General features: G+C 43.8%; 1 long non-coding RNA gene across 1 annotated transcript in view; it reads right to left on the reverse strand.

Moving 5' to 3' along the window:
* Positions 1–14529, reverse strand: part of LOC141585684 (uncharacterized) — a 563256-nt gene extending 548727 nt beyond the window's left edge. Inside the window, exon 1 of the long non-coding RNA XR_012519313.1 lies at positions 14446–14529. This is a non-coding gene — a long non-coding RNA (uncharacterized LOC141585684). The remainder of the gene's footprint in view (positions 1–14445) is intronic.
* Between the last annotated feature and the right edge of the window lie 7736 nt (positions 14530–22265).

Consider the following 22265-nt stretch of genomic DNA (forward strand, 5'->3'; position numbering starts at 1 on the left):
ACATACGTACATATAGGTGCTCCTCAACTTACACTAAAGTTTTCTCACAATATATTCAACAGATGAGTTTACTGGAAGTCAAAAATGCATCTAATATACCTAACTCACCAAACATCACAGCTTAACTTAGCCTACCTTAAATGTACCCAGAACACTTATATCAGCCTAAAGTTAAGCAAAAAAAGCCTATTTTATAATAAAATGTTGAGTATCTAATGTAACTAGTTGAATACCGAAAGTAAAAAACAAAATGGTCTCCAGGCTTTTCTACAAAAACCTCTTTAAGTGGCAGGTCCGCTTTACTGGAAGGTGATCCTGAAGCATTATCTTTCGCCAACACCTAACTGCCATTTTAGACATCATTTCTATGGTCAAATCCATCCCATATTTTCAGTTGCACATCTCCAAACAAGAGCTCTATGGGGAGGGCTGGTAAACAAAGACCCTGGGTATATATTTACTGGGATTGATGTGCTCATCATTTTTCTAAGCGAGTACACTTCAATATACCTGACCAGATATCTGAGTCAAACTCTGCAGATCAATAAATGTTTTAGAATGGTGCCATGAAATGAAACCACTCTATTTTAATACCACCTCACCATCCGTAAATACAGTGCATGATGTAAGTCAGGGACTACCCCTGCCAAAGTCCCAATAACAACCATGGTTTAAAAAGCTATCCAACAGATTCCTAAATCTCACCTGCCCATGGGCAGCCAGAATGACTGCTCTCCCCTGTAACAGTGACACCACATTCCCACAAGATGTGGGCTTCCTAACTTGGCTGCCCAAAGTTTGGTTTCTCACAGACCAGCAAGGTTTCCAGATTAACTCAATACCCTACTACTACATGCTTCCGAAACTGGATTAGGCACACACTCAATTCTGTGCAGGGAGGATGCAAAGAGAGTATCCTTGGTACATCTTTCTGGAGTGTCAATTTCACCAGAAGACTCTAAACAAAAATATGTAGGTAATTTTCAAGGATGCAGGACAAGATGGCTTGATGCAGCCAAGAAGTGCTACTCAAGAGAGCCCAAAATATGGAGTAAAACAACATACTTCAAAAATACAACTTCAGAGAAAAAAACACTAAGTTGATAGACAATGCAGATACAAAGGCTGAAGAGGAAGGAAGCCGAGAACCCTGCACAAGGTTGCTGAGCATGACAGCTACTTCCTGGCCCTGAACACCTTCTAGGGAAGGGGTGAGTGAAGTGATGGCAGGGCAGCCTACTCGTGCTGTGGACCTCTGGGATCCCACCTAAAAGAGACCCCACAACCTCCACAGACATTCAAATTGGCAAGGGGGTCTTCGAAGAGACTAGGCAGAGACAGGTCCAGCATTAAGCTGGGGGAGGGACATGCATACAGGGAAGCCGCAGTCGAATTATGGCCATAGATATCCATCCCCTAGGGCAGGCGTCCCCAAACTTTTTACACAGGGGCCCAGTTCACTGTCCCTCAGACCGTTGGAGGGCCGCCACATCCTGTGCTCCTCTCACTGACCACCAGTCAAAGAGGTGCCCCTTCCTGAAGTGCGGCGGGGGGCCAGATAAATGGCCTCAGGGGGCCACATGCAGCCCGTGGGCCGTAGTTTGGGGGCACCTGCCCTAGGGCTATCTTACTCTGAGGAGCTCTAACTCCAACTGACCAGTGGTCCAGGAGACTGCAATACCATCTTTCCCACAGGACAGGGGCACATCTATTGTGCAGGCCTCCTGCCTGCCAGCCCCTCCCAAGGCCCCTGCCTGGCTGCTCCCACTGGAGCGTGTGCATAACACACCCTCCACTGTCCAGCCTGAGTGCTTTGCCAGTGGCCCCATCTGAGTGCTTTTACAGTGGCCTGGCAGTACTTTTGACACCCCAGAGCAGCCAATGCTACACCCCAAGGGGCTGAAGAATGGAGGTGAGGGCCCAGTGCCAACATCCCAGGGTTGCAGCACACAGCTCAGGAGTGCTAAGTTGAGACCTGCGAGACAAGTGAGATGCAGATTTATGGGCCAGCATGGGAGTGGAGCATGCCTCTCTCCACAAGGCCAGACAGAGAAGGGTGTGGCCTATCTGCCAGCCATGACCTCTGTCCAAGGGAGCCTCAATGCCTGGAACACGTAACAAAGGAATGCATGCCGTATGCCAGTGATCAGAGAGGGCTCCCTGAAGACCCAGGAGAGAAGCAGGCAAGGGAGTCATCTCTCCCCACCACTTGCCACAGAGCACTGGTGTGAACACACAGAAATACAAAGGAGCCCTACCACTGAGTAACAACCTATCTGCCACCCGTTACTCTTAAGCACCATCTACTGGATCACAGCCCAAATTATGACACTAAAAATATTCTGCCAGTATACATTACCTGTGAAACCCAGGACAGGAATCTAGTCACGAATAAAGGTCCTGTACAGAGCCTTGGCCCTCTGAAAGCACCCAGAAATTAAGCTAATTGACTATACTCAATTTACACCACAGTTAAACGCTTAGAGGCAATAACAAGTATAAAAACAAAATGCCCTTTCCAACAAAAGCAAATCCAAAAAGAAAAAGGAACACCAGCCTTCTCAGATGAGAAAGAATCGATACAAGGACTCTGACAATTAAAAAACTCAGATTGTCCTGTTACCTCCAAATAAGCACACTAACTCCCAACAATGGCTCTTAACCAGATTGAAATGACAGAAATAGAATTCAAAATCTGTATAGCAAGGAAACTCACCAAGATTCAGGAGAAAGTTGAAACCCAATCCAAGGAACCCAAGGAATCCAGTTAACTCCATCTCAAAAAACAAACAAACAAACAACAACAACAACAACAAAAAAAAAAAAAAAAAAAAAAAAAAAAACACCAGACTTTAAATAAACTTAAAAGAAATTCCAACCAAAAATTTCGTATCCTGCCAAATTCTAACATTTCCTTTCAAAGAAGCAAACGTTATTAAGGGAATTTGTTACTACTAGACCAGCCTGACAAGACTAGAGATTGTTTCACAAAAATGAAAGAATGATACCCACTACACAGAAACACATTTAAGATATCCCACAGACACTATAAAGCAACTACACAATCAAGTCTACAAAAGAACCAGCCAATAACATGATGACAGAATCAAAATCTCACATATCAATACTAACTTTGAATATAAACTGTCTAAACATCCCCACTTAAAAGGCAGAAAGTGGCAAACTGGATAAAAAGACAAGACCCAACTGTCTGCTATCTTAAAGAGATCCATCTCATATATAACATCCACAGGCTCAAAGTAAAAGGGTGAAGAAAGATTTATCATGCAAACAAATCAAAAAGAGCAGGAGTCACTATTCTTATCAAAGATAAAACAGACTTTAGGACAGGTGTGGTGGCTCACACCTGTAATCCTAGCACTTTGGGAGGCTGAGATGAGTGGATCACCTGAGGTCAGGAGCTCTAAACCAGCCTGGCCAACATGGGGGATAAAACACTCTCTACTAAACACACAAAAACCAAGTCCTGGTGGATACCTATAATCCCAGCTACTCAGGAAGCTGAGAGAGGAGAATCACTTGAACCCAAGAGGTGGAGATTGCAGTGAGCTAAGATCACACCATTGCACTCCAGCCTTGGCAACAAAAGCAAAATTCCAAAACTCCATCTCAAAAAAAAAAAAAAAAAAAAAAAAAAAAACACTTTAAACCAATAAAACTCAAAAAGAATGAATAAGGGCATTACATAATGACAAAGGGTTCAATTCAACAAGAAGAAATCTCTAAACATATGCTCACTCAACATTGGATCACCCATATTTATACAACAAGTTCTTAACCTACAAAAACATTTAGATAGCTACACATTAATAGTGGGGGGGGTGCTTCAACACTCCACAAACAGATTATCAAGGCAGGAAACTAAAAAATTCTGGACTTAAACTGAACAGTTGATCAATTGGACCTAATGAACATCTGCAGAATACTCCACCCAACAACCACAGAATATACATTTTTCTCATCTGTACATGGAACATATTCTAAGATCAACCATACACTTGGCCATAAAGTTTCAATAAATTTAAAAATAAATCAAAATCGTATCAACCATTCTCAGACCACAATGCAATAAAAATTGAAATCAATACCAAGAAGATCTCTCAAAATCATACAATTACATGGAAATTAGACAACTTGCTCCTGAATGACTTTTGGGTAAAGAATGAAATTAAGGCAGAAATGTAAAAATTGTTTAAAACTAATGAAAACAGACACAACATACCAAAATCTTAGGGATACAGCTAAAGCAGTGTTAAGAGAAAAGTTTATAGTGCCAATGCCTACATCAACAAGTCAGAAATATTTCAAATTAACATCATATCTGGAGGAACTAGAATAAAACAAATCATCCCCCAAACCAGCAGAAGGTAAGAAATAACCAAAAATCACGAACTAAGAGACTCAAAAATCTATACAAATGCTGGGCGCAGTGGCTCATGCCTGTAATCCCAGCACTTTGGGAGGCTGAGGGGGTGGATCACTAGGTCAAGAGATCGAGACCATACTGGCCAACATGGCGAAACCCTGTCTCTACTAAAAATACAAAAAATTAGCTGGGTGTGGTGGTGTGCGTCTGTAGTCTGCTAGATGTCCTAGGCAATACCATTCAGGACACAGGAACATGCAAAGATATCATGATGAAGACACCAAAAGCTATTGGAACAAAGCAAAAATTGACAAATGGGATCTAATTAAACTAAAGAGCTTCTGCACAGAAAAGAAAACTATAAGCAGAGTAAACAGACAACCTACAGAACGGGAGAAAATTTTTGCAAGCTATGCATCCGATAAAGGTCTGATATCCAGCATCTATAAGTAACAAACTTACAAAAACCTCCATCAAAAAGTGGGCAAAGGATATGAACAGACACTTCTCAAAACACATTCATGCAGCCAACAATCACGTGAAAACAAAGCTCAACATCATTGGTCATTAGAGAACTGCAAATCAAAACCGCAATGAGATACCAACTCATGCCACTCAGAATGGCTATTATTAAAAAGTCAAAAAATAACAGATGCTGGTGAGGTTGCTGAGAAAAAGGAACTCTTTTATACTGTTGATGGGACTGCAAATTAGTTCAACCATTGTGAAGGCAGTGTGACGATTTCTCCAAGACCTAAAAACAGATACCATTTGACCCAGCAATCCCATTACTGGGTATATATTCAAAGGAATATAAATTGTTCTGTTATAAAGACACATGCACATGTATTTTGCTGCAGCACTATTCACAATAGCAAAGACATGGAATCAACCTAAATGCCCATTAGTGACAGACTGGATAAAGAAAATGTGGTACATATACACCATGGAATACTATGCAGTCATAAAAATGAATGAGCTCATGTATTTTGCAGGAACATGGGTGAAGGTAGAAGCCATCATCTTTCATAAACTAATGCAGGAACAGAAAACCAAATACTGCAAGTTATCACTTATAAGTGGGAGCTAAATGATGAGAACACATGGATACACAGAGGGAAACACACACTGGGGCCTATCAGAGGGTGGAGGGTGGAAGGAGTGAGAGGATCAGGAAAAATAACTAGCGGATACTAGGATTAATACCCAGGCAACAAAATAATCTGTACAACAAACCCACAGAGCACAAGTTTACCTGTATCATGAACCTGTACATGATCCCTGAACTTAAGGTTTTTTAAAAGATTGTTTACAATAATGCAATTTCTATTGGCAGCACGGTCCCGGGTACTTCTGCTACTGTGTTTGTTGCCAGCATTTACAATCAAAGGAAATATTAATTTTCTGTTAGAGGCCAGTGATTTTTCCCCATGTGAATTCACATTGAGTTTGTCTTAAGACTTGACTTAAAATCCTGAATCAAGGCATTTATTTACTGTTTTAAAAATAATGGCCAGGTGTGGTGGCTCATGCCTGTAAACCCAGCACTTTGGGAGGCCACGGTAGACAGATCTCTTTAGCCCAGAAGTTCTAGACAAGCCTAGGCAACATAGGGAAACCCCATCTCTACAAAAAAAAAAAAAAAAGTAGCCAGGTTTGGTAGCGCATTCCTGTAGCCCAGCTACTTGGGAGGCTGAGGCCGGTGGATTGCTTGAGCCCAAGAAGTTGAGGCTGCAGTAAGTTGAGATGGCACCACTGCACTCCAGCCTGGACAACAGTGACAACCTGACTAAAAATAAATTATACTCCAGCAAGTTAAAATAGAAGGTCACTATTCTTCTCAAATCCATAGAAACTCCCCTTTTTCAATTTCAATTCAATTCAAATGTTACTAAGCACCTGCTGTGGACAGAGAACTTTCTATGCCCAATAGGCGCAAGAAAAACAAAACCAATGGGAAGTCAGTGATAACATAAAAATAAAGAATTCTAAGAATTTATACAGGAAAGTCTGTCCTCTAACTTAAAAATGGACATACTTATGTTCTAAATGGAATGAAATTAAACCAAAGTGGGAAGTAAGGCGGGGTTATAGGATTTACAAATCTATAACGACAGCGACATCTAGTGGAAGCCATTGATAAAGCACCCCTAGTGTTTTGCTGCAAAGAGAAGCACGCACAGAGAACCACGTTCATGAAATATTTACTGCACCTACTACAGATTAATATCAAGTCAGGCCCTGGCCGGCAGCCCATCCGTGTTCTCCCTGCGGGCTGCATCCCACATCATGAGTGGCCTCATGCACATGCGCCTCAGCCAAGTCCCAGATAGAAAGGAGGTAAAGGAAAATGATTCTGGCTGTTTTCTCTAACAGACTAATTGGAGATTTCGTGCCAAGGTAAAAAGTCACGCAGGTATTAAATGACCAAACCTAGGCAGCAAATATTTTTCCATAAGAACAAAGAAAAACATGTGTACTGAAGTAGGTTATGATACTGGAGAGCTACAGTAGGGTCATTCAGTTCCACAAACTGCTTCCACATTCCCTTTCTCTTGGATCATTCATTTTTCCTTCCTTCACCAAATCCAGTGTGCTTTACAGGTAAAAAAAAGACCAGTGAGAGAAAGGGAGAGACGTGAAAGGAGCACGGATCGTGTTTGAAGGAAAGCGAGGTCCCCTAGGCCACCCGTCAGCCCTACATACATTTGCTTCCTACTCCTAAGGGCAGGTTGAAATCTGGGTCGTTAGAGTCAAACAGCTGGAGAAGATCCTGTGCAGCTCTTGGAAACATGCTCAGGGTCATTTGCACATGGAATTCCTCAGTCTCACGTACCCAAAGTGAGGTCTAGAAGGGCAGAGGTGGACTCCAGGTGAACACTCTCCTCTGCCTCATGGTTCCACATTCTGGCTCAAATGTGTCCAGAAGACGGCCATGGCAAGGAGCCTCTAATATGTGGGTTCTTGCTAAGATTGAAGGGTAGTACTGTTCTTACCTGTTCTGCCTTTTTGTACATTTCCTGGTTGGGACCATTTTTATGATGGCAGCCAACTGTTTAAACATGCATGTAGTATACATGGAATAAGAGACAGACAAACCACACATCTTTCTAAAAGCCCTCTGTCCACCAACGTGTCTTGACTTCATTACGCACAGCAATTCCCTGGGACCTTCTTGGAATGCAGATTCTGGCTCAGTGGGTCTGGGATGGGGCACAAAACCCTGCCTTTCTAACAGCTCCCAGGTGATGCTACTCAGAGACCACATTTTGAGCAGCAAGGCTGCAGTAGACATGATTTCTGTCTGCCCAGCATTCCATTTTTCTGGAGAACTCACTCGTCTCCTATTCTAGAGAAAGCCTGCTCAGTCTATGTGGTTCACTTGAGGCTGGTTCCACTTCCCCGAGAGTGCACGTGCCTCAGGCCAGGCTGTGAGAAGCCTTCCCAGAACACTGCAGAACCAACCATTGACTCCAGCTGTGTGGACTTACAGGGCTGGAGCTGCTGAAGGTCATCTTTCCACCAGGTGGGGCCAGCCTGAGAATGATGCCACCACAGAAGAGAACAGAGCCAAAGATAGCAAGAAAGAGGCAGGTCTCGGGTGAACCCCTGGATCCAGCCATGCCTCCAACTTCTCAGCTAGGACCAATAAACTCCTTTTCTTCCTGGGCTAGTTTGAAATGGGTCTCTTCCGTTGCAGTGAACATTCTTATTTCACTCTTGATCTAATGAAAGGTGAGGATGGCAGATGATTTCCAAGTAGAGAAGCTCCCCGCCCCCGTTTCAAAGCCCACCATTCCCGGTGGTGACCACAGTGAGTGCCCTGCACTGGAGCCCATCCCTCTCGCTGCTGAGTGCCCTTGTCTGTAACTCTTCATTTACAGCAATAACAAATCATAACCCCACTTACATAGCACTTTCCAGTTTCAAAATCTTTTTCAAATATATAATCCAGACCAGAGCTCAGCTGCCTGGGTTTAAATTTCATCTTCACACTTCTTTTTCTTCTTTTTAATTTTGTTAACATCTGTGGAAGCATAGTAGGTGCATATATTTATGGGGTACATGAGATGTTTTTGATCAAGGCATGCAATATATAACACTTACATCATAGAGAATAGGGTATCTGTCCCCTCAAGCATTTATCTTCTGCATTACAAACAATCCAATTATACTTATTTTTAAATGTACAATTAAATTATTGTTGGCTATAGCCACCCTGACACTTCTTAGGTGTACAACGTCAAGCTGGTTACTTGGCTTCTCTGTGCTTGCACTGCCTCGTCTGTAAAGTGGGGATAATTGTGGTTCCTGGCTCATGGGACTGCCATGATGTTAGGTTAATACATGTTACAATCTTAGAACAGTGGCAAGCTCATGGTAAGATCTATACAAGTGCCACTCTTACTATAATTATTTTATCCCCAAAACAAGCCCTCAATATCAGCATTTGAATCCTCATTCCCATTTTGTAGATGAGCAGACTAAAAATGATTGTGTGACAAATTCATAGTGAACAATACCACTGAGATAATTTCAAGTCATCTGAGTCTATCCCTATCAACAATCTTACCCAAGCTCTAATACTCTTATTATGCTGTCTTGTGTTATTTTATTATTTTATTGCTATACCAGTTTAAATGTGTATGTCCTCTTGTTAGCTAAATTATAATCTCCTTAACAGTAGGAACTCTGATAAACACATCTTTAATTTGGAACCAACCCAAATGTCCATCAATAATAGACTGGATAAAGATAATGTGGCACATATATACCATGGAATACCATGCAGCCATAAACAGAATGCATTCATGTCCTTTGCAGGGACATGGATGATTCTGGAAGCCATCATTCTCAGCAAACTAACACAGGAACAGAAAGCCAAACACCACATGTTCTCACTCATAAGTGGCAGTTGAGCAATGAGAACACATGACACAGGGAGGGGAACATCACACAGCGGGGGCCTGAGGAAGGGTGAGGAGAAGGGGAGGGAGAGCACTGGGACAAATACCTAAGGCATGTGGAGCTCAGAATCTAGAAGATGGATTCATAGGTGCAGCAAACCACCATGGCACATGTATACCTCTGTAACAAACCTGCACATGCTGTGCATGTATCCCAGAACTTAAAAGGAAACTTTTTTAAAAAGACATGTTTCAAATTCCTTAGCAAGTAGCTTAACACCAGAGAGTAAACAAATATCCACTGACTGATATTTAATAGGATAGAAATATGTGTACATTAATCCTTTAGAGCAGTTTACAAAACAATATAAACGTAACACTCCATTATTGTCAAAAATATTTTTCTATGTGTATTTGTCTACATGTAGACAGGAGAAAATAACAAAGAACTTATATCAAAGTATTAGCAAGGTTATCATTTCTCGGTAGGGAACAATGGATAACTTGTTTCTACATGTCAGGGACTTTAAGAAGCTTCCAAAGACTCAACAACTGGGAGATGTGGGATGTGACCTCCACCCTCCCCACTGCCTCCTGAGGGCTGTCTGGGTCCCAGCAATCACCTTATCTGGGAAGACTGAGGCAATCTTCTGGAAGCCAGAGTTTGTATTTGTTCATATCCTCCATATATGACTACCTGCCCCAGTGTATCTTGGTTGGGTCGTAAGCTGCTGGACTGAATGTCCCACCTCCCAGACATGTCAAAAAACTGCCTTTTGTTTCCCTTTGGTGTCTTCTCAGTAAAGATTAGTCAGAAGGCCACAGAAACAGCCTGGGGTTCCTTTTGGGAGCTCTCCCAAAAAGGCAGTGGAAGAATCCAGGTGCTGCTCTGAGGAGAGGTGAATGGGCTCTCACGTTGGGCATTCTTCATCTTCTACTAGCAACACACTAGTATTTTGTTTGAGACACAGGCTTACTCTGTCACCCAGGCTAGAGTGGAATGGTGCCATCATAGTTCACTGCAACCTTGCCCTCCCTGGACCAAGCAATCCTCCTGCCTCAGCCTCCCAAGTAGCTGGGACTACACGTACCCATGGATCAGTCTCTCAAGCTCTGCCTCTAGGGAGGCTGACCTATGACAGTCTCTAAATGGCAGATGTCGAAATGGTCCATTTAATGAAGTGGCAGGAATGCAAGGAGTCTACTCTGCTAGGTTGGAAAGACACAGTGAAGTTCTTATCTCTAGCTACTGGTCTGGGCCATCTGGATGTGGTTTTCCACTTCTAATGCCCAGGGAGCAACCTTTGCTGTGCCATTCTCGTTACACCCCTCCTGAAAACATGCCACCCTGGAACACTTGGACAGGTGTGTACCACTATGACAGGCTTTTTTTTTTTTTTTTTTTTGGTAGAGATGGAGGTCTCACTATAACACGCAGGCTGGTCTCAAACTCCTGGGCTCAAGTGATCCTCCCACCTCAGCCTCCCAAAGTGCTGAGATTATAGACATAAGCCACCACACCTGGCAAACACACATCTTAAAATATAAAATGCATTTTAAAGCAAATATTCTGCCCCTTTTTGGAAGTGCTCCCAAAGGAACCCCAATATTCAGTTAATATTTGCTTTAAAATGTTGCCAGGCAGGTCATAGGTGCTCACTTATAGTTAGAAAATATACTGCAAATCATTTGTCTCCATCCTGCCAAGCTTGGAGGTCTTGAGAATATTCTTTCACTATTATTTGTTTCCTTTATACTAGTATTTCTTATATCCTTTCCTGGTATTTGTACATATTTCTTTGGGAGCCCTTAAAATTCAATCAACTCTAAATTATTGATTCTAGATCCTTCAGACGACACATCTTGTTTCCTGGGATGATTTCCTGCATCTGCTATGGCTGGCATATAACAGCTGCAAGAAACTCTGAAAATAGTACTTAAGGCTTAATTTCTTTTTTTCTTTCTTTTTTCAGACCAAGTCTCACTCTGCCACCCAGGCTGAAGTGCAGTGGCTCAAACCCAGCTCACTGCAACCTCTATCTCCTGCCTCAATCTCCTGAGTAGCTGGGACTACAGGCACGCACCACTATGCCCACTAATTTTTTTTTTTTTTCCAAGAGTCAGGGTTTTACCATGTTGGCCAAACTGGTCTTGAACTCCTGACTTCAAGTGATCCTCCTGCCTCAGCCTCCCAAATTGCTGGTATTACAGCATGAGCCACTGCATCTGGTCCTTAACTTTTTAAAAATTATTTTCCTTAAACATTTCAATCAGTCAAAATTCAGGAAATGACAAGAGTGATTCTAACTCCTCTTTATCATTTGCAAACATTTGTTTTGTGCCTACTGGGTAATGGGCTCTGGGAATAAAGTGATGAATTGAAACATACACTCTTCGTGCCCTCCAGGATTTTAGAATCTAGTGGACATAAATCCCACTCACCTCTGGAAGTGATGTTCTTTTCTTCCAATCCAGTTATCTTTCTGTGCTAAGTGCTTTGTAAATTTTCCAAAGTCAAAGCTTTCAAGCAAACCAAAGAGAGATTTCAGGGAAAAGGACATTAGGAGAGAGAAAAGATGCCTCACATTTTATCTTGCTAGTTATTGGTGTAATGTCTTTCACAAATGTATTGCAAAGTTCATGAGGGCAATTTATCATTTTATTCCCCACTTTTATCTGTCACTTTTATCTCCAGCACCTAGAAAAGCGTTTGGCATTTAGAAGACACTCATCAAATACTGATTGAACAAATGAGTGAATGAACCAAGAAATGCCTTCTTTCTCTTTCTTCTTTAATCCATTTTCTTAACTATGAATAAGATTAAGGAGGAGAGAAGGGATTGAGGCAGTTGTGTCCTCAATAACAGTTTATCACAAAAACCACCAACCAGCTGCACCCACATCATTATTGCAGTGCTGTTCACAATAGCTAAGACATGGCAGATGAATGGGTTTTTTAAAACATGGCATGTATACACAATGGAGTACTATTCAGCCACAAAAAAGAATGAAATCCTGTCATTCACAGCAAGATGGATGGAACCAGAGGCTATAATGTTAAATGGAAATAAGCCAGGCACAGAAGAGAGGATACTACAGGCTGGGAAGGGGAAGGAATGATAGGGAGAGATTCATTAGAGAAAACAAAATTATAGCTAGTTAAGTTGGTGCAAAAAAATTACAGTTGTTGCTATTTAAAAAAAAAATGGCAAAAATCACAATGACTTTTGCACCAGCTGATAGACGGAGTGCTAGTGTTATATAGCACCGTAGAAATGGTCTTCAGCAACATTTTTAAAAGCAAAAAAAAAAAAAAAAGTAACTGCAAAGAATGTGTTCTACAATTTCAAATAGCCATCAGACAGATATTGAATGTTCCCAACACAAAGAAATAAGCATTTGAGATTATGGATATGCTAACTACCCTGATCCGATCACTACACATTATAGATATCGAAACATCACTATGTACCTCATCAATGTGTACAATTATCGCATGTCAACTTAAAAATTAAAATTTTTTAAATAAAAAGAACCCACCAATTGCCAGGTCACACACAACCCCCCATCCCAACTATCATAAACACCAACGGCAGCCCGCCCAGTCCCCCTTCACCAGGCTGGCGTGCCCTCCCTACGTCCTTTCTCCAGCAAGACCCATTGATATATGGGCACTACCTCCCCCAAAAGGCTATAACTTTCCTCTCTCCTGGAGGTAGCACACAACCACTGGCTGGCTGATGCAGGGGTACAAAAAGCCAGCCTACTCATCTCAAGGAGAGACTACTCTACAAGCCCAGGCTAGACTTCACAGGATTCACACGCCGGCTTGGTTCCTTCCCCTGCGGGTCCTGCTCTCCTCGCCCACTCTCCCTCGAGAGCCATCAATAAACCATGTGCCCACGGATCCCCGTCTCAAGCTCTGCCTCTAGGGGGCCTGACCTATGACAGTCTCTATTCCCATTACCATGATCTGCATAACGTCAAAGCTCAGGCCTTTGTTGCCATCCTTATGCTCTAACCAGGAGCCCCGTTTCTCTCCCCTGTGACGGCAACATCACCAAGTCTTCCAGGGTGGGATGTTTTCAGGAGGGGTGTAACGAGAATGGCAGGGCAAAGGTTGCTGCCTGGGCACTAGAAGCAGAAAACCACACCCAGGTGGCCCAGGCCAGTAGCCGGAGACAAGACCTTCACCATGTCTTTCCAATCTAGCAGAATAGACTCCCGCTCTCCTGCCACTTCCATTAAATGCACCATTTAGACATCTGCCAGTGAACAGCTGAGCCACATCCTACTCCCTAATAGATACTGCTCGTTTCTGTACGTGCTCACTTTGTATCTCTTTCTGCTTGACTCTTCCTCTTCATTTCTGCCTCCCATGACCCGAGGATAGAGGGCCTTCGGGGCCAGTACATAATAAATCTTTGAATTTATTTCCTATTGCGATGATGTACTGAATTTCCAACTTCCATCTGAACCAGGGGCTACTCCAGGCCAGGTTTTCCCTGGAATGCCAAAGAGAACACAGGGGCGGGCTCCCAGGCTGTGTGCAAATGGTCAGTCAGGCATAAACCAGACACAGGTCAGCAAGAGCATCTGCCAGTATAAACAAGTTTCCCATGTAAGGGACACCCTGGTCACAGTCGAGACAACTAGGCATTAGACCATTCGCCACATAAAGGAAGTATCCGGTACGAAGCAGGTGTAAACACTCAAGCTCGGCTCCCCTCCATCTCCCGGCAGGGCTGCTAGCTGCTCTGGCATTGGAACCCCAGTTTAGCTGGGGGCTCTCAAAACAAAGGGTCTATGCTAATTCACATCCAGCGCCATTGCTGTGTTGGCCTATCTCTTGGAAAAAGTCAGTGTCAGGGGTGAGGGGGGTGGGGGGCAGGGCGTTCTGAAGCCCTTACGGGGCACACTTATCCAGACGAGAGCTTTCTCTACTGCTTTTCAGCAGTTGTGGCAAAGCGCATCACTACCACTTCAGGGTGACTGTGTGGTAGACCACCCACACACAGACCCTGGGACAAGAATTCAAGGCATAGTTAGGAGGTGACCCACCCCAGGGTGTATTAGTTCATTTTCATACTGCTATAAAGCACGGCCCACGAGCAGATAATTTATAAAGGAAAGAGGTTTAAATTAACTCACAGTTCAGCGTGGCTGGGAGACCTCAGGAAACGGAATCACGGCAGAAAGCGAAGGGAAAGCAAGGCGCCTCCCTCACGAGGCAGCAGGAAGGAGGGACGCCGAGTGAAGGGGGAAAAAGCTCCTTATATAACCATCGGATCTCGTGGCCCTCTCTCGTGATCACGAGAACAGCACCCGGCACCGTGGTAAAGATTCAATCGCCTCCACCTGGTCTCTCCCGAGATTCCTTGTGCTAATGATTCAATGACCTCCACCTGCTCTCTCCCGTGACACGCCCCATGATTCAATCACCTCTACCTGGTCTCTTCCACGATACGTGGGATTATGGGAATTATCATTCAAGACGCGATTTGGGTAGGAATACAAAGCCTGACCATATCACAAGGAGCACCTGAAGTGGGTGGGGAACTAAGGGAAAGGAAGAAGCCAGTCACAGGTGTGTTCATGAGCAGATTATTGCGGTGGACAGCTGGGGCCCAGTCTCCAGGAAACTGGGGAACCGTGTAGAATTAATCTCAGAGTTGTTCCCCCTATGGACAAGAACGCTAGAGTATTGATCCACCAACTGTTGTTTCTCATTAGTTAAGGGCCGCTCCTGGGGGTGTTAATTTCCCCAGTATTTTGGCCTGCTCTGCCTTTAAGCCAAAAAACATCCTAGCTAGAGACCCCTTCAGACAGAGTGCTGCAAATATTCGCCGTTGAAAGTCCTGGGCATAGAGGGAATGGGGGTGCCACGGGAACGTGGTCTACCACACTCACCCACAGTATCCCTGCAGGTGACATACCACACTATCTTCTTTCAGACACCTCAGCTGGTGATACCGGTGCAGGATAAGAGGGAGCCAGGAGTCAAGATTGGGAGTGGGGGAGGGAAAGCTCCTCCTTATAGAGCAGGCTAGTGTTAGGGCAGTTGAGAAGGAGCCAGAAAGGGCTTCAAAGGCACAGAACAACCACTCACCCACTGGCACTTCCAGCCATAGGGGACTTGAGCCAAAGAGTTGCCCATGGAGCACAAAAAGCCGCATATTTCCCAATCATCATCCCAGGTTGTGAGGCTCCAGAAGCACACGTAGGTTGGGTGAGTTGGCGCTGAGGATCTCCTGTTCTGACTGCCCTCACCTGTTCTCCCTAATTCTGGCCACAGCCTCTCTTTACCCTTTGGAGAACCACTCTACTCCGGCAGTGTGTATATAAACAGTCTTGTGAGCCATTGAGGGCAATGGTTTGGAAGTTAAATGGGGTAAATTCAAATTCTAACTTCGCCATTTAGTAACTGGGTGACCTTGGGCAATTTGCTTAAAGTCCCTAAGCTTCAGTTTCATCATCTGTAAAATGCGGAAATACTCCTGGGCTGTGAGGATTAAAGGAGATCACATATGCAGAAGAACCAGGCACTGTACCTGGGACGAAGAGGATGCTTACAAGTGGTCATTGCTAAAGGCTGCCTGGGTAAGCCAGAAAACCGTAGGTTTGAGCTTATCCCCCTCTGACTCCCACCCCCACCTCTACCCCTACACCCACCCACTAAAGATCAAGGATTGGAAGCAACTGTGCCATCTGCAATTCCTACTGAGCAGTTGAGATTGCCCCACCCCAGGAACCATCCACTTCCCGGAACAATGATGCCAGGGAGGTGGCCTTGGGAGCCACAGGGCAAGACTCAGGCCCAAACTGGGCTGAGAAGAAAAAACACTCTTTCTTCAGGTAAAAGATGAAGACTTCCAGAGACCCATGGGAACTGGAGTCCACAGAGCCCTTCCAGAAAGCTCTGACTTTTCTAAAGTAAAATTGGGATCTTCCTGAGATGCTGGAGATTGGGAAAGCAAGACCCAGTAACGACAAATTACATTTCTCACCAGCCCACTGGGAGGAGGGGAGGAGGGCTGGGAGAGGGAGTGGATATCAAATATTTTTTAACACTATTCATTCTAAACAATCCCATGCTCCCCTCCTTGCCATCCACCCTTCCATCCCCCAGAGGCAACCTTTTCTCTTTTCACTCTTTCTTCTGGATATTAAATCTACATCTCCATACAGTCTGTCCTCATTACTCAAAATTTCATATTTGTGAATTTACCTACTGGCTAAAATATATTTGTAACTCCAAAATCAGTACTCATAGTGCTTTTGTAGTTGATAGCAAGAACATTGAGTCACCTCTAACAAGCTTGTGCCCAGCAGAAGTGGAACAAGGCAACATTCTGCCTTCTTTTTCCTGCTCTCATACAGAGGTGCCCAGAGGATGGAGACTTCGGGCAGCATCGTGCAACGAGTTCCAGCATGGGAGCTGCTAGGGCAGGGTTTGAATCCCAAATCTGGCATCTGTTAGCACAGTGGCCCCAAGCCAGTCACTTAACATTTCTAAACTTTGGAGAAAAAAAAAATAAAACCTAGCGGGTATCCCATTTTTGTTAATGTTACGGGGACTGGTAAATATTTATTCTATGCTACGAGCTATAATCCATTACTACCATTATATATTTTGCCGCCCCCATCGTCCCAGACTTGCCCTTAGGAGCTCCTTTTAGGTGCCTCCTGTGTCCTTCTGACGTGCCCCCATCGGTTTCCAAGGATGTCTTCGTTGTCTGGCATCACAAGGTATTCCAGACTCATCTTGTGCTTTTCTGCCCCACCTGTACCATCAACCATCTCCTCAAGGCAGAACAATCTTCCCATGGTGAAAGGCTGAGTATCAAAGGGGAGAGCAAACTAAACCCCCACGCAAATCCATTTCAAGCCTCTTCTTGTATCACACCTGCTCATTGGCTAAAGCAAGAGACATGGCAAAGACCAAAATCAAGGCACAGGGAAGTCCACTCCATTCCAATGGCAGGAACCGCTGAGTCCCATGGTGAAAGGTATGTATGTGGAATTCCAGTTTAGAAGCCATGACAAATTAAGGAACAATGTTCCAATCTCCCCTTACTTCCCCGCCTTTATTTAAAGTATACTGAACGATTTGCTGGGCTACAAAAAGTATAAGCCTGAGTTTCCCTAACAGCAACCATGCTGGCAGTTGTATCCATATTCTAAACCCAGTAGTTAGGTAGAAATAGAGACAGCAGCAGACACCCATAATAATTATAATAATGTATTAATATAAATCACAATAGCGTTTTGAAGGCATGCTACACATACATGGGCTGTTTCATTTACTCTCATAATAGTGCTATTATAAGCATTTTATTCATTTCCCTTCAATAGCTACTGATTCCAGCTTTGGTTTGAAGAAAGTGGTTTCTCAGCCCAAATTATGGGGCTTTCAGTCAACTTGGACCTCCAGCTGTAGCAGAGAGCCTCTCCTGGCAAAGCAGTGTTTCTCCTCACCGCTCCAGTCAGCTGGCAGACTCTGGTCTGGGTATAGCTGCTCTTTCCAGACTGCTGAAAGAGCAAGAAGTCATCCATGTAAACCAACATTCTGAATGCTCCCTGCTATTTCCCCGATTACCACAGCCTCACTCCACTTGCAGTGTGCATCTTCAAGTATTGGATATGATAGTCGAAGCAAAATTTTGCCACTGCATAACAAGAGTCCTCAGCTTTCCAGCCTGTAATGCGTGTGCCCTCTTTGCTCAAAGCCCTGCCTGCTGCACTGAGTCAATTCTACTTTTAGTTGTGTTACTTTTAGCATCCCGCTTTCAGTACCACATTCTGTGTCAGTAAGAGTTCTTAGGCGCAAATAACAGAATCCACTATGGCTAGCTTAAACAGAAAAATAATTAGGCAAGTTATCATCCTCATCATAGGTGACAGGGTCTTGCTCTGTCGTGGTAGACACAACCTGACAGGACAACAGGAGAAAGAGACTTGGAGCAAGCACCAAGAACAAAGTCTGAAACGATGCCACAGGACTGACACAAGGAGGGAATCGTCATTGAAGCATCTGAACTTGACGTTACTGCACCTGCCACTGCCACCCACCAGCACTGACACCACTTCCGCATTGGGACTTTAACCTCGCAGCCTCCAGAAAACTATCACCAGTGCTGCTACCACCACACAGTCATTCCTGACACCACTCACATCAGAAAAGAGGGAAACTCCAAGTACATCCTGTTTCTGCACCTCACTCACTTCCAAATTAAAGTCATGCCTGAGTGTACCTGGATGACAGAGCCTAGGTCATAGGCTTGTGCCCTCGCTGCAAGTGAGGTTGGGAATTTGAGTTCTGACTTCTAGATTGGGATTAAAACATAAAGATTTTCACAAATACTAAGGAGAACATTCCAAGGATGATGGGCAGCCATGAATATGACTGATGTTTCCTACAATCATCTAGATATTTTCAAGGGAGAAAAGCAAAATGCAGAGCAATACGTATAGACTACTATCACTTGCATAAGAAGCAGAAATCATCTACATGCACAGACTGTCTCTGGAAAATTTCAGGGGAAACAGGTAACTATTATCTCCAGGAAAGGGAACTCAATAATCAGGGATGAGAGGAAGATTCCGTTATCTCTGTATACTCCCTTGTACCGTTTGATTAAGAAGGATGCAATGTAAGGAAGGAGAAGAGGGGACAGAGGAAAAGAGGATTGGAAGGAAAGAGGCACCATTTCATGCTTCTCTCATTCTCAAAGGTGGGCTCCAGCACAGCCCCCAGCAAAGGCATTTTTACTCTTCTTTGCTCTTTCTCATTCAACCCTATGGGTACGCTGAGACACACCCTTTTCACCCTGGCAAGGAGAAAACTTTAGAACTTGCCTGGGCATAGAAAGTGCTCATTATCCATCCAGTTGGGGAGGAGGGTGCAGCGATAATCGGCACATTCTGCCTCTTTGTGCTGAGCAAAACATGTTCTTTGCACACATGAACACAGCTGCCATTTTGTATGTGCCAAGGACTCAATGCCAATAAAAATATATTTTAGGTATCTATTGCCATTTCTAAGTCATCAGACTTTTCGCAGGTTTATAAGCTGAAGACTTAGTAAAGAACTTTATATTGGGTAAGTATTTATCAAAACCATGAATCACGAAAAAAACATCTCCACCTCTTTTCTCCTTCTAGCAGCGTCCTTATTCTACCTAAATTAACTCTCTAGAATTTTTAGTGAAAAGGTGCTAGAAGCGCTGGGCATGGTGGTTCACACCTGTAATCCCAGCACTTTGGGAGGCCAATGTGGGTGGATCACCTGAGTTCGGGAGTTCGAGACCAGCCTGATCAACATGAAGAAACCCTGTCTTTACGGGCATGGTAGCACATGCCTGTGATCCCAGCTACTTGGGAGGCTGAGGCAGGACAATCGCTTGAACTCAGGAGGTGAAGGTTGCAGTGAGCCAAGATCACGCCATTGCACTTCAGCCTGGGCAACAAGAGGGAAACTCTATCTCAAAAAAAAAAAAAAGAAAAGAAAAGAAAAGGTGCTAGAGGAAAAAAGCCGCTTGTGTTTAACCAGTTAAAGTAGCTGAGACTTTCAAAGGCCTCTACTCATTCGTTTCCCTTTTGCGTTCATTGAATATGGAATATGGCCACATTTCTCATCCAGTCTAAACTAATATCCCAGACATCACATGACTTACCTTTTTTTTTTTTTAAACTGAGACAGATTGTTGCTCTGTTACCCAGACTGGAGTGCAGTGGTACAGCCATGGCTTACTGTAGCTTTGATCTCCCAGGCTCAAGCAATCCTCCCACCTCAGCCTCCTGAGTACCTAGGATCACAGGCACACACCAACACACCAAGGTAATTTATATTATTTCAAACTTGTTTTTTCTTCAACTTCTATTGTAAGTTCAGGGGTACAGGTGCACGATGTGCAGGTTTGTTACATAGGTAACAAACACGGTGATTTGCTACACAGATCATCGCATAATTTTTATTATTTTTTTGTGTGAAGATAGGGGTTTTTTTATGCTGCCTGGGCTGTTCGTGAACTCCTGGGCTCAAGCAATCCTCCTGCGTTGGCCTTCTAGGTGCTGGGATTACAGGTCTGAACAACCACACCCAGTTGATTTCCCTTTTTGAAGGTACTAGCTCAAAGGTGAGTTTATCAGTGTATGAGTAATTGATAATAGATTTTTTCAGTATTTGCACCTTGAATGTATAAGATTTCAAAGTCAAGAGATGGAGCTTCTCTTTATCTGCCACCCTTCTGCTACCTGAAACACAACTATCTGCTAACTAAAAGTATATATGTATATTATTACCTTAAAACAATTCTCTAGAAACTTCAGGCTATTATGAGTAACTATGAAGCTCTTATCCAATGTTTCGAATTCCATCTCAAAAATCACCTCCTTTCTGAAGCCTTTTCTCATATTCCCTACCACTTCAAACTCCTGGCAGAAGTAGATGCCTTATTCTGTATTCCTTGGCATCCCCCTACTATTCAAAGATAAAGTGTGTGCCAGTTAATCTGAGTATTTTTAACACATATTATGGTGTCTACCTCACAGTATTACAGTGACTAGTGAATAAACAATCCATTACTGATTCATATGTATAAATTAATTACCAGACTCAGTGAATTGATTCTGCTTGTTTTTCTGTTTTTGCTTTTTTGAGACGGAGTCTTGCTCTGTAGCCAGGCTGGAGTGTCATGGCACGATCTCGGCTCACTGCAATCTCTGCCTCCCAGGTTCAAGTGTTTCTCCTGCCTCGGCCTCCTGGGCAGCTGGGACTACAGGTGTGCCATCATGCCCAGCTAATTTTCTATTTTTAGTAGACACCAGGTTTTCCCATGTTGGCCATGATGTTTTCAATCTCTTGACCTCATGATCCGCCCCCCTCAGCCTCCCAAAGCGCTAGGATTATAGATGTGAACCACCATGCCCACCTCTGCTTGTTTTTGAAAGAGGAAAAAAGTGTGCATTTTATTTTTTTCTTTTGAGTTGGGAGTCTCACTCTGTGGCCCAGGCTGAAGTGCAGTGGTGCAATCTTGGCTTACTGCAACCTCCACCTCTTGGGTTCAAACAATTCTCTGCCTCAGCCTCCCTAGCAGCTGGGATTACAGGCACCTGCCACCACGCCTGGCGAATTTTTGTATTTTTAGTAGAGAAGGGATTTCACCATCCTGGCCAGGCTGATCTTGAACTCCTGACCTCGTGATCCACCCTCCTCTGCCTCCCAAAGTGCTGGGATTACAGGCATGAGCCACTGCACCCGTCCCAGGGTGTGCATTTTATTAATATATATGTATAAAATGTTGAAGTTCAGAATACACTTTTTAACCCACTTCTAACCCAGGAACTTAGGAGATGGGTTGGGCCTGTGTCACAAGAATAACAAGAACCGAGTAGTAAGTAAAACAGAGTTAAATTAGACGTAAGACAGCCGGGCATGTTGGCTCATGCCTGAAATCCCAAGATTTTAGGAGGCCAAGATGGGAGGACATCTTGAGCCCAGGAGTTCAAGACCAGCCTGGTCAACAAAGTGAGACTCTGTCTCCACAAATGATACATTTGAAAATTAGCCAGACATGGTGGTGCACACCTGTAGTCCCAGCTTAGGAGGCTGATATTAGAGAATCACTTGAGCCTGAGACATCAAGGCTGCAGTGAGCCATGATTGTGCCACTGCACTCTGGTCTGGGGAGAGCAAGACCCTCTCTCAAAAAAAAAAAAAAAAAAAAAAAAGCCTAGGATACATAATATGGATGAAACTCACAAACATAATGTTGAACACAAGAAGCCAGACACAAAATAATGCATATATGGTCCGATTCCATTTATATAAAGTACAAAGACCAGCAAAACCCATCTAAGGAGTTAGAAGATAGGATAATGGTTATCCTGGGCCTGGGGGGAGTCAGGGGCAGTGGTAATAACTGAAAGGAATAACTAAAAGGGGGCACTAAGGGGTTTCCGAGGACTGG

Source organism: Saimiri boliviensis, chromosome 9 (assembly GCF_048565385.1).
Source record: "Saimiri boliviensis isolate mSaiBol1 chromosome 9, mSaiBol1.pri, whole genome shotgun sequence".
NCBI lineage: Eukaryota > Metazoa > Chordata > Mammalia > Primates > Cebidae > Saimiri > Saimiri boliviensis.